Here is a 17,065-nt window from a genome sequence, read left to right as displayed (position 1 = left end):
CGTCCCACCTCCCAAACAAAAAAGTGAATATTTTTGTAGCAAGTGGTTTTCATCTTCCAGCCATTTCTAGTGTGAGGCAATAACATGAGAACATGTTCTCTTTATTAAGAGAACAATTCACAGAGGTGCCACAATTGCATCTAGCATTCAAACCATGTGCAAGCAAACTAACATCCTGGTACCTCCTCCAAACTCTTCCCTCTTTCAACCTGTGTTCCTCCTATCAAGCTCCATGAAGGTTGACACAGTACTCTGGACTCTGCAACATAATTCCTTTTCCATTTCAGGTACAGGTACATGGAGTAGTGAGGGTATGCTCACACTCTCAGATTCACCTCCGCCATCTCAATTCACTGAAGCTTAAAGTCAAAGCCAAACCTTTCTTTCCTTAATGTAGGCCACCAATTATCAGAAGAATACATGTCTGAGCCCAACTCATGGATGTGGCAGCACCAGGTATCAATGTCTCTCTAGTATTGAACCCCTCCCTGACTCTCCTACAGTCATGTCCCCCAGAAGGGTCACCAAGAAGCAACACCATGGTCTCCCTTAAACAGAAGATAGAAAGCATCAAAGCTGTACAACATCTATCTGTGCTAATATGCTTTGCCATACTATCTGCCACAGGTAGCCCTTCAAGAAGGTAGCAATTGCCAAATGGGTAAGAAAGATGAAGTGACACCACCATTTCATTTCCTGAACCCTCCTTCTTATGAACATATTGTACTTATATAAGCAGATTGTATTATTTTGCTTTATCCATAGATGCTGCTGATTAAACAGACTATGAGATTGTCACCGATTTCACATTATGTATTCTTTTTCACTGCTCACTTGCAAAATTGTTAGCCATCAGCCTGATCCTTCTAGCCTTTTCAATGGGCATTCAATACCAAAGCCAGTTCTATAGGCAGGTGAACAGGACAGTCTTCCTGGGCACCTTCTTCCAGAGGACTGTAGTGCTATGACACTTGGCTGGATTTTTGTTCCACTGTGTGTGTGTGTGTGTGTGTGTGTGTGTGTGCACGCGTGTGCGCGCACGTGTGTGTTGCTTGGTTTTGGTTTAGTTTTGTTTTCCCGGGGCCATTTTGGGTGCGTGCTGTGATTCAGGAGGAGCAGGGAGCAGTGGGAGTGTGGCAGAAAGGAAATACTGTTTCAGCCCTAGGCTAATTAAGATATGGTTCCCTGTAGACTGGGGAGGGTTGCTACGGTTAATTGGAGTCCATTAAGGCCCTGTCAGGAACTTAATAAAACCCCCTGCTTCAGGCAGTCAGGGTGTGTCAGGAAGGAGTTGAGAGGGGGTTCGGGCTCGGGTTCGGGCTCGGGCTTGGGCACGGGCTCAGGCTCAGAGTATGGAGTAAACCCAGACCACCTCCCCCACTTCTCTCCTCTACCACCTTTCTGGGCCACTAGCAGGGCCCTTGGTGCCCCAAGAGCAGGGGCAAGGGGTGGCATCTTAGCCCCCCACCAAGAAAAGCATGAGACCCACCATATCAACATCGGCCGTTTTGTCAAAGTGTCAAAACCATTTTCCGCCCTGGCCAACAAAATGGCTAATCTTTTTCAGAGTCACTACTTCCCAGGATAGAGTCTCCACAATCTTGTAAGCATGGCCTACATTCTTTGTTCCTAAATGCATACATTTACATCTAACCATGTTAAAATGCACATTGTTTGCTTGAACTCAGCTTACCAAGTGATCCAGATCACTCTGTATCAGTGACATGGCATCTTCACAATTTACTACCCTACCAATTTTTGTGTCATCTGCAAACTTTATCAGTGATTATTTTGTTTTTCTCCAAGATCGTTGATGGGGGACTCTATCTTTCCCAGTGATTCTGAAAGAGATTTGGGGGCATGGTAGATAATCATTTGAACATGAGCTCCCATCGCAACACTGGGGCCAAAAAGGCTAATGGAATTCTAGTATGCATTAACAGAGAAATCTTGAGTAGGACACAGTATTTTTACTCTGTATTTGGCACTGCTTCAACCACTGCTAGAATACTGTGCCGAATTCTGGTGTCTATAATTCAAGAAGGATGTTGAGAGAAGAGAAGAGCCAGGAAAATGATTAAAGGATTAGAAAACATGCCTTTCAATGACAGAGTCCAGGAGTTCATTTATCTAGCTTAACAAAGAGAAGATTAAGGGGTGACTTGATCAGTTTATCAGTACCTAGTGTTGGGGAACCAATATTTGATAATGGCCTCTTCAGTCTAGCAGACATTGGCTGAAAGCTGAAACTAGACAAATTTAGTCTGAAAACACAGCATACACTTTTAATAATTTGGGTAATTAACCATTGTAACACTTTACCAAGGTTTGTTGTGGATTCTCCATCACTGGAAATTTTAAAACAAAGATTGGATACATTTCTAAGAGATATGCTTTTGGAATTATTTGGGGGAATGTTTATGTCTACTGTTATGCAGGAGGTCAGATTTATGATCATAATGGCCCCTTCTAGACTTGGAACCTATTGATCTATATAATTAGTTTCCTGAATGAGTTAGACTTATAAAGAGCATTAGAGCTCATGATGCTGCTGCTAAAAAATAGTTATTTTTTTTCACATTGAGGAAGCATACAGATACTGACATAAGTTAGCTTGAAAGCTTCCAAACTCCTCTCCATTTTGTTGTAGGAACCATTCACAGACCAATATATATTTGGGGTGAGGGGGCAAGTAATGCAGGAAATATGCACAAAGGGAGGAAGAAAGGCAAGGAGAGAGAGAGAGAGAGAGAGAGAGAGAGGAGATTAATTGCAGAGTTGTGTAAAATGCTTTTAACGTGACATGAAATTGGATAAATTCGCCTTAATTGTATCTCACAGTAAGGAAAAAATATAAGTTTGGTGATGGGAACAGAAGAGCCAGGTAAGGTTGTAAAATAATGCAAAAAATGAACAGAATGTTGGAAATCATTAAGAAAGAGATAGGTAATACGACAGAAAATATCATATTGCTTCATCTCAAAAAAGATATATTGGAACTGGAAAAGATTCAGAAAAGGGCAACAAAAATTATTAGAGTTATGAGCATCTTCCATGTGAGGAGAGATTAATAAAACTGGGACTTTTCAGCTTGGAAAAAAGATGACTAAGGGGGGATAAAATAAAAGTCTATGAAATCATGACTGGTGTGGAAAAAGTAAATATGAAAGTATTATTTACTCCTCATAATACAAGAACTACGGGTCACCAAATGAAATTAATAGGCAGCAGGTTTAAAAGAAACAAAAGGAAGTATATTTTCACACAACACACAGTCAACCTATGGAACTCCTTGACAGAGGATGTTGTGAAGGCCAAGGGTTCAAAAAAGAACTAGATAAATTCATGGAGGATAGGTCCATCAAATGGCTATTAGCCAGGATGGGCAGGGAAGGTGTCCCTAGCCTCTGTTTGCCAGAAGCTGGATGGATCACTTGATGATTACCTGTTCTGTTCATTCCCTCTGGGGCAACTGGCATTGGCCACTGTTAGAAGACAGGATACTGGGCTAGATGGACCTTTGGTCTATCCCAGTATGACCGTTCTTATGAGGGTGTGCAGAAGGACGTGGAAGTACAGTATGACCTCAGAGTTATGAACACCATAGGAATGGAGTTTTTTTGTTACTCTGAAATGTTCATAACACTGAACAAAATGTGATCATTGTTCTTTCAAAAGTTTACCACTGAACATTGACGTACTACAGCTTTGAAACTTTACTATGCAGAAGAAAAATGCTGCTTTTAGGCATCATAATTTAAATTAAACAAGCACAGAAACATTTCCTTACCTTGTCAAATCTTTTTTTTAGAAAATTGTTCTTTATTTCTTTTTAAATTTAACACATTTAACACAATACTGTACTGTATTTACTTTTTGTTTTATATTATTTTTTTTTGGTGTCTCTGCTGCTGCCTGATTCTGTACTTCCAGTTCCAAATAAGTGTGTAATTGACTGGTCAGTTCGTAACTTTGGTGTTTGTAACCCTGCAGTTCTACTGCAGGGGTTAGTAACCTTTGGCATGCGGCCCATCAGGGTAATCCGCTGGCAGGCCGCAAGAAATTTGTTTACATTCACTGTCCACAGGCACAGCTGTCCGCTGCTCCCAGTGGCTGCAGTTCGCCATTCCCGGTCATCGTAAACAAACTTTCACAGCGGATTACCCTGACGGGCTGCAGGTTTCCCACAACTGATCTAGACCATTCCTGACAGGTGTTTGTCTAATCTGATTTTAACAATCTCTAATGATGGAGACTCTACAATCTCCCTAGGGAATTTATGGTTATGAGGAAATGTACTGTTTTAGATGTGTATTTTCATGAAATATGATTATATTATGTACATCAGATGTGAATTGCAGTTATGCAGAGAGATCAGAGACAGACTAAACTCTTGAAATGTAAACATATATTTGGAATTATGTCTGTTGAAATCAAAATTCCACTTTAAAACATTCACTAGAATCACAGTTAGGTCAATATCAGTCAGTTAGGTCATCATCAGTTTTGTGGGATGCAAATTCAAAATGTTCAAGGGTGCATCAGTCTAAAACAGCAACCTTGTCATGGAAATAAAGTTGCCAGCAACTCCCAAGAGTCCTCTATTGGAGAAAAGTCTATGTAGCTCTGCGTAAACTCTTTCTCTTTTAATTAATCCATGTCTACAGACAACAAGTATAATTAATACAGAAACCTACTGACCGCTATTCCTACCTACATGCCTCTAGCTTTCATCCAGATCATACCACTCGATCCATTGTCTACAGCCAAGCGCTACGATATAACCGCATTTGCTCCAACCCCTCCGACAGAGACAAACACCTACAAGATCTCTATCATGCATTCCAACAACTACAATAGCCACCTGCTGAAGTGAAGAAACAGATTGACAGAGCCAGAAGAGTACCCAGAAGTCACCTATTACAGGACAGGCCCAACAAAGAAAACAACAGAACGCCACTAGCCATCACCTTCAGCCCCCAACTAAAACCTCTCCAACGCATCATCAAGGATCTACAACCTATCCTGAAGGACAACCCATCACTCTCACAGATCTTGGGAGACAGACCAGTCCTTGCTTAGAGACAGCCCCCCAATCTGAAGCAAATACTCACCAGCAACCACACACCACACAACAGAACCACTAACCCAGGAACCTATCCTTGCAACAAAGCCCGTTGCCAACTCTGTCCACATATCTATTCAGGGGACATCATCATAGGGCCTAATCACATCAGCCACACTATCAGAGGCTCGTTCACCTGCGCATCTACCAATGTGATATATGCCATCATGTGCCAGCAATGGCCCTCTGCCATGTACATTGGCCAAACTGGACAGTCTCTACGTAAAAGAATGAATGGACACAAATCAGACGTCAAGAATTATAACATTCAAAACCAGTTGGAGAACACTTCAATCTCTCTGGTCACTCGATCACAGACCTAAGAGTGGCTATCCTTCAACAAAAAAGCTTCAAAAACAGACTCCAACGAGAGACTGCTGAATTGGAATTAATTTGCAAACTGGATACAATTAACTTAGGCTTGAATAGAGACTGGGAATGGATGAGTCATTACACAAAGTAAAACTATTTCCCCATGGTATTTCTCCCTCCCACCCCACCCCCCATTGTTCCTCTGATATTCTTGTTAACTGCTGGAATTAGCCTACCTTGCTTGTCACCATGAAAGGTTTTCCTCCTTTCCCCCCCCCCTGCTGCTGGTGATGGCTTATCTTAAGTGATCACTCTCCTTACAGTGTGTATGATAAACCCATTGTTTCATGTTCTCTGTGTGTGTGTATATAAATCTCTCCTCTGTTTGTTTTTTCCACCAAATGCATCCGATGAAGTGAGCTGTAGCTCACGAAAGCTTATGCTCTAATAAATTTGTTAGTCTCTAAGGTGCCACAAGTACTCCTTTTCTTTTTATAAATTTTACTCACACATATATACACACACAGCCTTGGTTTATATGGGACTGAAACACTGCACTTCATCTGAAAACCCATAAGCCTCTACATCTTTAGCTAAAAGCTATGTCTTCAGCTTTCAGTAATTATAAGGTCCTATATCCTATAGGAACTAGCCACCAGAGGAGTAACATGATTACCAGAGTGCATTTAAAGGCAAAAGTTTTCCTTCTTGCTCTCCTCTTCACTGTTATTGTTGCTGACAAAATGTGACTCAAAGGTCCACATTCTGGTTGTTGTAGTTGTGACTCTTAATCCTTGTATTATGGTGTCATGTTCTGTATCAGTTTCTCCTCAATAAAACTAGATTTAAAATAAAAATGTACTCATTGGTAGGAGGGAAGTACAAGAGAAACAGACAGAAATTATAACTCTTCATACACTTTCTGTTCGATATGAGAGAGAGCAATTCAATGGCTGTAGATAACTAACAGAGACAGCTGCCACCCTACAGCCTGGATTTAGTCTGTGAGAGGGACCAGGGCACAGCTAGCTTAGGCAGCTCCCCACCTACCATGCTGGTTTTTGTGATTCACATCCTAATGTTCCTGTCTTCCCCCATGCATTGCACAGGGACACTAGACACCTAACTCACGTTTCGTGGATCCCATTGTTGTTACAATGATTTTCTATGTGCCCAAAAGCTAGGTGCTGCAACTCTGAGCGTTGCAACATATAAATCTCTTTGTGGACCTAGGCCTAAGTTACTTGCCCAAAGTTATATAGGAAGTCTATGGTGGAGGTGTGGGATCATTAAGAAAATCTTATAACTGATTATTAAACAGAAGGCAATCCTTTGGAATTTTATTTTCACTATAATGAAATCCCGTTACAATCTAAGGTGCAAGGCACTCATCCATTTTACTAGGACTTTGCATAATAGAAATTATTTACAGTGAAATAATAAATATTACTATGCATTTATGTTTCCATCAGACAGAGTCATACAAACAATCATTTAGTTGCTTCCCTAGAACATCTTTCATCAAAGTATTTGTACATTATACTGAAATGGAATTATTTCAAATCAATCAAAATTTAAAGATCCTGTATAGCTACTGATATGTAACTTGCTTAAGTACTAATAAGGCAGTCAAGAAAAGAATCCAGAACAAATTGTACCATTTTCTCAGTTATTCTGTTTCCTCCATTCCAAATGATTGTGAAGATCTGATTTGCACAGTCACTGTGCCATTATTTATCAATAACTGTACAGTATACAAATCCCTTTATGCTGATTTGCCTGACAATCACTGCATAGTTGTCCAGATCACTGGATAGTTGCATTTGAACAATCCAGATAAATATTCACTGCTTATTAATGGTATTATAAATATGCAAAAATCCTCATTCACACTGGCTAGTATAACCCCATTTTTTTACTGGTTCCTGTATTTAGAAGTTTCAAGCAGTTTGTCAGTAACAAGGACAACAGCTTTATTTTTCATTCCCTTCATCTCAAACAGAAAAATTCCAAAGCTTCGAGGAGAGAGCTGGGAACTCAACATAGTGCAGAGAAACTGTGGAAAGGCAAATTGTTTATCAAAACATTAAAAAATCCTTTTGGCTACGTTATTTGCCCACATTTACCTATTCTTCTCTGCCCAGCTTCTTACCTGCTTTATACCATTAGGAAATCATCATTTTCCACATTTTTCTCCCATTAAAAATTTCAAAATTTGAAAAATGTCAAACCACTCTCATAAAGAGAGATATTGAAATTTTTCTGAAGAGAAGAACCTTACTAAACTTCCAAGAGGCAAGAGGTCTAAGAATAGCAAAAGGAATAAGAAGGTAGAAAATAGCCAGGCAAGAGAGGGAGATAATAGGGAGAAGGAATTGCCCAAACACTAGTTTAAATTATTTACCTTTAAGCAGTTTGATAGATTCAAAGGGACTGATTCTACACCAGTGGAAGTCATTGACAATGCTTCTATTGACTTTAATGGTGCAGTATCAGGGCCATAGATTTTAAAATAGAATGGACCATTCTGATCACCAATGCAGGCATTCCCACACTTGGTTTGCGGCTTGTTCAAGGTAAGCCCCTGGCGGGCTGCAAGACACTTTGTTTACCTAATTATCTGCAGGTACAGCTGCTCGCAGCTCCCAGTGGCCGCGGTTCGCCATTCCTGGCCAATGGGAGTTGCAGGAAGTAGTGGCCCGGCCTGTTTGGGAACTTCTGACCTAGTGTGAGCTCCTGCATAACATAGCTGTAGAACCTCACCCAGTAATTCCTACATGAAGCCCATAAACACTGTTTGAGCTAGAACATATCTTTTAGAAGGAAATCCAGGCTGAGATTCTGTGCTGCATCTTTAAGTGGTGCACCAGAGAACTTGCAGCCCAGGGGATGAGGGACTAAGGAAGCTCTAAGTTTCCTTTGTACCTACCTGATCCGGGGCTTCAATTGGAGCCCTTTTACCTGCAGAAAGGACTGAAATGGGGGTCCGGAGCTAATTCCCTAGTCTTCATTTAGAGACTTGATGGAGACCCTACCGCATCCTTTAGTGACTTGTTCTAACAGTTAATTTCCATCACTTTAAATGGTTTGTTCTTCTTTCAGTTTACATTTGAATATTTATTTTTAAATTTCTTCAAAATTAGTAATATTAACATTCAGGTTTTTCCTTTTAACTTGATGATAACATTATCCCAGTCTACTAATATCCTTGGCTTTCAACCTCAGAGTTTATTTACAGTGAATACTTGGGCCTGGAAGTTTATCAGCCTCAGGATATGATTATTATCTCACAAATAGAAAGTATGTTCAAGTTATTATAACAATACTGCAGCACTCAGGACCTGATCCAAAGCACCCTGAAGTCAGTGGAAGTATTTTTGGATCGGGTACAGAATTCCTGTTGGATCAGGCCCTGATGTACATTATTCTGACTAGTAAATTCCAACCTCAAAAAAATCCTATTGATTTCAAAGATGCTAAGATGCTGGTGTCATCTCCTGAAAATATTACAAATAAAACATTTATTCAGAGAAACTGTATAACTATATTTTTGCCTGTAAAATGCTCAGGTCATAAACCTCTGAAGGATCCCACGCTTTATTATGTACTCCTTTTCTTTTTATGGAAATACAGATAAAAAACCTAAATATAAGGGCACAGCCAGGTGTTGCTTTATTTTAAAAAAAATCTTTAATATCCTAAACTTTAGGGAGGAAATAGTCTGAAAATTTCTCTCTCTCTCTCTCTCTTTCTTTCTCCCTCTATCACGCTGTTAAAATATTCTGCGTATTAACAGTTAACTCAGTGCTGTAATTTAAAACAGATAAAGGCTACACTGAATCAGTGCTGAATCGAACACTGTTAGAAATACTTTTTCCAAAAGAAAGTTACTTGTCTGTTCTCATTTATGAGCTTGTGATCAAAGGGGAGGAAAGAGGGCATGACAGTGAAAACAGATAGCTGCCCAAACTTACATTATCACATAGCTTTGGAATATTGCGGAGAAACTGGCAGTTGAATTTCAGTTTGGACTTTGTGTAGTTAATACTACTAAATGTTATAAGGTCATCTCTGAACATATTAACTGTACTACACTATTAAATTTCTGAAAATGAAATGTGTGTTATTCTGAATGAAGAATATGGGTCTGCAAGCAGTTGGGGGGTAATTTTCTTCCTTCCAGTTTGATTTATATGCATGCATAGGGATAACTTAATTCAGAAGAGATGCACAAGTAATTTATTTCCAACCACTGAACTAAAACTGGACAATAATTTATCTGACTTTTAATGTGATGCTGCAGCCAAGGCATAAATGACATTGAGTCATACTGAAGAGTTGTCATTTTGCTGTTTATCTTTGGCTTGGGGCACTTAGACGTGTTCTTTGCAAACCTAAATTAGGTCTCTTTTTACACACATGCACAGAACAGATTTCCCCTGATCAGATATTAAATGAAAACCAAATGAGCAATAGTCATTGTTGACTGTTTTTACTTAAATTGGATAGCTATAGAGCTGCAATCAAAAACAAGGGGGGAAAATATTGCAGCATTACCAGGGGCCGAGCACAACTAAATACTCACCCTTATATTGCCATTCCATATAATCAACATATTTCATTTGGTATGGAATTCAATTTCCTTCTCTTTGCAGTTTAGAAACAAAGAACTGCAAATTGCATTCTATCTGATTTTACTCGATATACTAAAAATATACCTTTTCATATGAAGAAAAGGAGTACTTGTGGCACCTTAGAGACTAACAAATTTATTTGAGCATAAGCTTTTGTGAGCTACAGCTCACTGCATCCGATGAAATGAGCTATACCTCATGAAAGCTTATGCTCAGATAAATTTGTTAGTCTCTAAGGTACCACAAGTACTCCTTTCCTTTTTGTGAATACAGACTAACACGGCTGCTACTCTGAAACTTTTCATATGAGTGATGCGGTTTGTACTGTATGAATGATAAATAGAGGGGATTCCATATCTTCCTCAGCTGCAATTCTCTTGATATTGAAACGTTTTGTAAACAGGCAAAAGACCTCTTTTAATGGAGCAGATATTTCATGTCTACATAAAGATATCTGAAATAAGAAAAAAATACATTATATATTTGCTGCTTTAATTAAATATGAAGCAAAGTAACCCAAAAATGAAAACAGCTGCACATTTGACCTTGTTGATACGGATTCCAGCCCTGCAATAAGGCCAGCACTGCCACAGACTTTAGAGAAATTGTACTATGGTGTCTGAGCCAAAGTACTCTGAACATGGAACTCCTATGGAAGGCAGTGGGAGATATTCTCATGGAGTACTTACATAACCATACCCAAGATTTAGTATATGTTTTTCTAACTATGTCACTAAGTTGAAATCATTGAGACTATATTGGTCAGTAGTTATAAGGACAAGAACAAATCTGATAATGTTGGACTACTCAGAGCATTACAAGCTTATAGGGCAAAATGGTTAGTTCTTCAGAATTTGGTAGGTATAAATATATATATATATATATATATATATATATATATATATATACACACACACATTCAAAAATCAAAGTACAAATATAAGAAAAAGTAAAATAATTTTGTCATTTTGGGGTTCAACCCAGACTAGTAAGGGGTTGTGTCACCACCTGCCCTGCAACTCTGGTTGCCTTAAATGCTATGCTACTGTGGCTCATGGCCTGGATGCCAGCAGCCAGTCTTTAAGCATGCAGGTCACTGCTAGCCTCCACTGCCCAGTTACGGTTTGTAGAATGACCCAATGCCCCTGTCCAGACCAGCATTTCCCCCAAAATTGTCTCCCTGCAGTGTCCTGTCTTCTCCTAGAACATTCACAGAAGTTAGTAAATTAACCCCTTTTTAAAAAGACAGAAACACAAACTTGTTATCATAACGCGAGTTAACAATCACTTCAAATCAGAGTATTGGGTTGTCTTAGATAACAAATAAAACAAGTTTATTTAATCAAAAGGAGATAGGGCTTAAGAGAGTTCAAGTATAAGGGATAAAGATAGAAAGGGTTTCAACCAAACAAAAGTAAAAATATACATTTTCTAATTGCTAAGACCTGACTTAACAAACTACAGTCTTTGTTCAAGATAGTTTCCTCACTGATTTTCCTTTTCCAGCAATGGATGACTAGCTCTTAGTCAGAATCCCCACAGAATCCAAGGCACTGGTTTTCCTTTTCTTCTCAGGTGAATGACCACTTAGGATTCTCTTCCCCTCTTTTTATTGTCCAGTAATCCTTTAATCTCTCAAAGTTCATTGACGCTGCTCAAGAGGCAGGAAGGCTTCCTGGAGTTCAGTCTCCATCCCCCATTGTGATTGTTACATGATCACTTTTCCCCTTACTTGCTTCTCTGTTGGATTCGTTTAGCTGGCATGCAAATATGATTCTCTTTGTCTTTGGTCATACCTTGCTCAATTTATATGGGAAACAGATTCAAGCAGGCGGAACCATATTCCTTTGATTGCAAAAAACAACAACAACAACAACCCCACAACTGTTTATCACCTTCCCCTGACATCATTGGTTTAAACACATTTTAGTCACAATTCCAGCATGTTTCTATAATCCTTTTAGAGTTGATTGTACATACATCATGCAAGAATATTAATAATCAATAGTTTTCCAATAACATATTACATTAAACCTTTTAGATACAGATTTTAACAACAGTGAGTTGTGGTATACTGAACTCATCAGGCTAGCTGAAACTCACTTTTAAATACCCCTGTCTTCTGGCATAGGGATCCTCCTAATATCATCCTACATTGACACAGTACCTTTCTTCTAAAATAATAAACCCAGATTACGCAGGAAGGTTGGTGGAGTCATGTGAGGCCTAGAACTAGTAGACTCAAGCTGTTCTTAACTACCTATGGGGGTAATGGTGTATTTGGAGTGGTGGACCTCTGTTATTTCTCTGCTAGGTCCAATTCTGAGCTGTCAGCTGACTTCCATGCTTGGAAGGGAGTGTGCACTGCTCTCTCATTGATAGCTGTCTCTCAGCTGGGATCACCACCCCATTCTGTAATCACTTTCCAGAGAATCCCAGTGAGCAGCGGGGCAGAAGCTCTGTTAAACACTGTATCTGGAGATGGAACTTGAGGAGGTTTTTAGTTACTGCTGAGCACATCCTCCCCTTCAAGATCTGAGATTAATTACAATAATGCAGAGTAGGCCACATAAAAAGTTCTGCCAGACTCCTTGACCACTAAGCATATGGATTAGGTTTCCCCAGTAAGATATATTTTACTTTCCCCAACACACACACACACACCCAACATTGTATTACTAAGATTCAGTCATTAATCATCTTGACCACTTTAAGTGGTCCTACCGTTTGTCATTTATATTATTAGTATAGAGTTAGCACCACATAAGACTCTGGGCCCCATTTTACACATCTTACACAAACAAGTAACATAAAGCCAGCCCCTGCCCTTGACAGTTTGCAGTCTATGATTTACACTTGTGATGTGGTTCAAGGGCACTCCCTAGCCCAGACACTATAGGCTTAAGACAGCAGCTGATTAACCCTGACATATTAGAGGGGCCAGAGAAAATATAAAGGGGTGCATGGGAGAAAGCAGGGGGAAACAGCTGGGTATGAGCTGGACTCTTGCCCACAGGGCTCTATATGGCGAGTGTTGGTTGAGTGTGTATGTTTTGCTGCTGGTGGTTTTGTTCTGTTCAGACTCTTTATATGTTCTCCTAAAAGTGTCCCAGAAAGAAGGGACCACAAGTGACTGAAGAAGGCTGCCTGACTGTTATATTTTATAGGCTGAGAAATCAATGCACCGGCCCACTTAGGCATACACAGCAGGTGGATAAAGAGACAAAGGGGGGGGAGGGAAATACAGTCCGAGTAGAGAAAGGTGTATTGGCACAAGTTCACAGCCACAGAGGTCTCAGTGATAGGTGACCACCAGCTTAACCAGATGGCAGTGCAATCACAGCAAAGACATTTGTTTGCCTGTATTTTAGGCCCTGAGGTTGCAAGTCCCATTGTGCAGGTCGATGGGCCCCTGCACTTACACAGAACCTCATTGTCTCCAGCAAGACTGCATGTGTGCAGAAGGAGCTATTCACAGGTTGCAGTTTGCAAAATAGGGATCTTGAATTGGAAAGAATGCCCTTTTTTGCTTTTTGAAAGTACCTAGGACATTGTGGGAGCTTCTGAAAACAAGAAATAGTAAGTGGTGATTACAGACTGTAGGGCACTTTTGGCAAGTAGCTTCAAAGTTGGCTTTACTGACTTTTTCACTGTGATTTATGTAGTACATCATACATAGGATTTCTGGCTACAGATATTTTCTTCATTGTTAGTAAATAGCAAGATTTGCTAAGTCATAATTATGTTTTAAAAATAAAATCTAGATTTAAGCCAACTAAAAGCAAACAATATTCAACCAGCACAACACACACAGAACCATGCAAGTGAGCTCATGTTCTGGTACTGTTACTGGAAACCCTTGTTCTGTAGTTCCCTAACTCTCTCCCTTAGGTTTTGACTTCATTGTGATATATCCTTCTAGGATGTAACTCCTTTGAAGATGGGGCCATAGTTTTTATTTTTATATTTCTGCCTCTGTAGCCAAAACTTTAAATATTTGGTACTTAAAGTCAATGGGAACTGTGGATGCTTTTGTGCTTCTGAAAATCGGGACTCACCAACAGGCGTAGATGAGTCACAAAACTTTGAAACTGTGGGTCTTTGTAAATAATTTTATAATACTTGTAGTGCAAGATCCCACAATTCTTGCTCTTCAATGGCAGTTTTATCTGAGTAAATATTGCAGGATGCAGCCTTTAGTTTGTGTTGTGTAATCCAGATCATTCTGGTACAATTTCTTAACAGAGGACAAAAATGCCATATCCTCCTCATGCTAAAAAAATACAGTGCCTGGACAAAGAAAATAAAAACTGGCTGAAATGGTATAACTGTAATATTACCAGTTTGCATCTATAGCCTTTGGATTTTCCTCATTTTATTGGCATGTTCAGAAATATAAATTTGATACTATAGCCATCAACTAGAAGTCCTTGTGTGACATCTCCAGTTACACCAGGAAAAAGTAATGAGCTGCAATCAATGCTGATATGGTGGTCTCTTTGTAATATAAGGTGACAGCTGTTTTGATCTTTTTTTAACAGGGTCCTGGTTTCACCCCCGCTGACACACTATAATCACTGTTTTCCAACTTGCTTAATCAATAAGGGACATTTGTAAGTAAAGAAGTTAAGAATACTAAAGAAAAAGTTTGTAGGAAAGTAGAATTAAAGCAACCACTCTGACAAGACATTATATGAGGACAGATTCAAATCAAGGTGAGCTCCAAGCTGATTTATTTGGCATGGGCAGAGGGGATAGAAAGAACACAGTCGCATTATGTGATAGGGTTGGCAACTGCAAAGAGTAAAACAATAATGTTCCTTCTTCATAAATTTCATTACTAGGGTTTTCGAATAGGTGGGAACCTTAGCTCAATGTCAGAATACAGCTTGCTGTACAATGATAATCCCTGGCAGATGACAGATCATGTCTCAAACACTGAGGATATTCCCTACACCTATTTCTCTTTTATTTTCATGTGCACTTTCTTATTCCTCTTTCTTTTTCATATTTGGAAATATATGAATATTGACATCAGCTTTCCTTGCAGGCAGCACATAAATAAGTTTGTGATGTGTTAAAACATCTAAGTTTAAGTGGAGAAATGCTATCTGTCTTTTACAGCCTTAACATAGCTCTTAGGGCAATAGCTTTTTTCTGTGCTTATGGTCAAAAGAAAAACAGCTTGTTACCAAAAAAAAAATGCTTGAGTCCCAAACTGACTTTAAAATAATGTAAATTTAAGTCTGACGTTCCTTGTTTTAAACTCATGTGATTGCAAAACAACAGTGAAAAAATAAGGCACAAGGCATTGAAGAATATGTTTTTATCATGTACTTTTACCATAAAAGAGATATGAAAGGTGACAGAGTATATTTGTTACATAAAAAATGGGAACACACAATTTATGGAAATACATTTTTGATTGGATTGGTACCTCTTTATTAGGGCCAAAGGATTTTTAAAAAAGTGTATTATTTCTTTATGATTTTAAAAGGATGCAGATATATGATACCTATTAAAGCACATAGTTCTTCCAGCAGTGTATGGGGAATTTGCTTGTATAATTCCCATTACTGATAATGGCAGTTAGGCACATCAATCTCCCCTGATCTGATGGGAGAATAGATCCCTATGCATATTACATAACCAGTAGACTATAACAACTCTTCATGAGTCATTACAGTCTGTTGAGTAAATTCCTATTTAAGCATTTACATAGTTGTGAATTTTTAACCTGCCATGCAAAAACCTCTTTAGTTCATAGTTTTGATTTTCAGCTCTCTTCTGAAACATAGCAGTCAGTATTAAACTGGCTTGGACACACGATCACAAGCTAAAACTTTTAATGACCTTTTTATAAAATAATATGGGTTGTAAAGTCAGTAAGTGGCATGGTCAGTTATACAGCTGCCTGCTCAGTGATATTCACATGTGATCATTCAGATACTTATAACAGCATATATTCAAAGAACCAGATCCCCGAGATGTACATTGACATCGCTCCTTTGACTTCAAAGGATCTAGTTACACCACCTGAAGACCTCGTCCAAAGTCAGCATTAGATCATTGGCATTGAAATTCATATCATTTGAGAAGAAACAAAACAAACGGGTGATTTTTTGTGGGATTTGGAGAGAAGGGAACCCTCATATCCAGCCAGGAAGGAACCCCTGCTGTACATACCACTGCTATAGGCTGTAGTGGTTACAAACTGCTGAGTGTCTTGCTTAAATAATCAGTGCATCAATACAATGGATGGACCCCCTGGCAATGTTCCTATGATTCCACCAGTTCATTCAAGAACTCATGCCTTGTACCCATGCAGAGAGAACTCATAGCACACCGGTGAATTGTGAATGGCCTCCTGAAGTGCTTCTCCAACATCTTTCCTCCACTCTGGAAGTTTCTATAAAATTCTGGCCTTGTTTGCCAATGGAGTTGGAAAGAGAAAGGCAGGATTAACTTTTTTTTTATTATTTAACCTTTAGGAACAATTGCTTTCAGGTCTAGTATGCATTTTAGTTCTGCAGCTGTATGTGCCTAAACTGAGCTGAAACTAAAACATTGGCACTAATACATGAATTCCAGGTTTCTTCTTTCTCATTTCCCATTCCTCCCAGAATCCTAGTCACAGCAGCCACTGATGACTCCAGTGTCTCTACCTTTAAAAAAAAAAGTAGAAAAACAAATCTGACAACGTTATGTAAAATAAACTTTGCTATAAAGCAGTTCCAAGCTCCCTGACCAGTTTTTGTCTCTCAAATCTATTCACACTGATACACTCATGAAAAATGCTCAGGGGGTTGAAAAATCTCACCCCTGAGTGCCTCTCTGGAACCAACGGCTTCAAAGCTACATTGGTTGTGTTGTAAACATCCAGACGCTGAAGCAAGTTTTTAGTTTTGATGCAGGCTGATACAGTCTAGCTACAAAGCAGCAGGCTGGTAGTGAGCTATGTGATAATGCTTTTGTCCCAAACATCCCCTCTATT

This window comes from Dermochelys coriacea, chromosome 1 (genome assembly GCF_009764565.3).
Source record: "Dermochelys coriacea isolate rDerCor1 chromosome 1, rDerCor1.pri.v4, whole genome shotgun sequence".
NCBI classification, from domain to species: Eukaryota; Metazoa; Chordata; order Testudines; family Dermochelyidae; genus Dermochelys; species Dermochelys coriacea.
Note: the sequence above shows the minus strand (reverse complement) of the source record.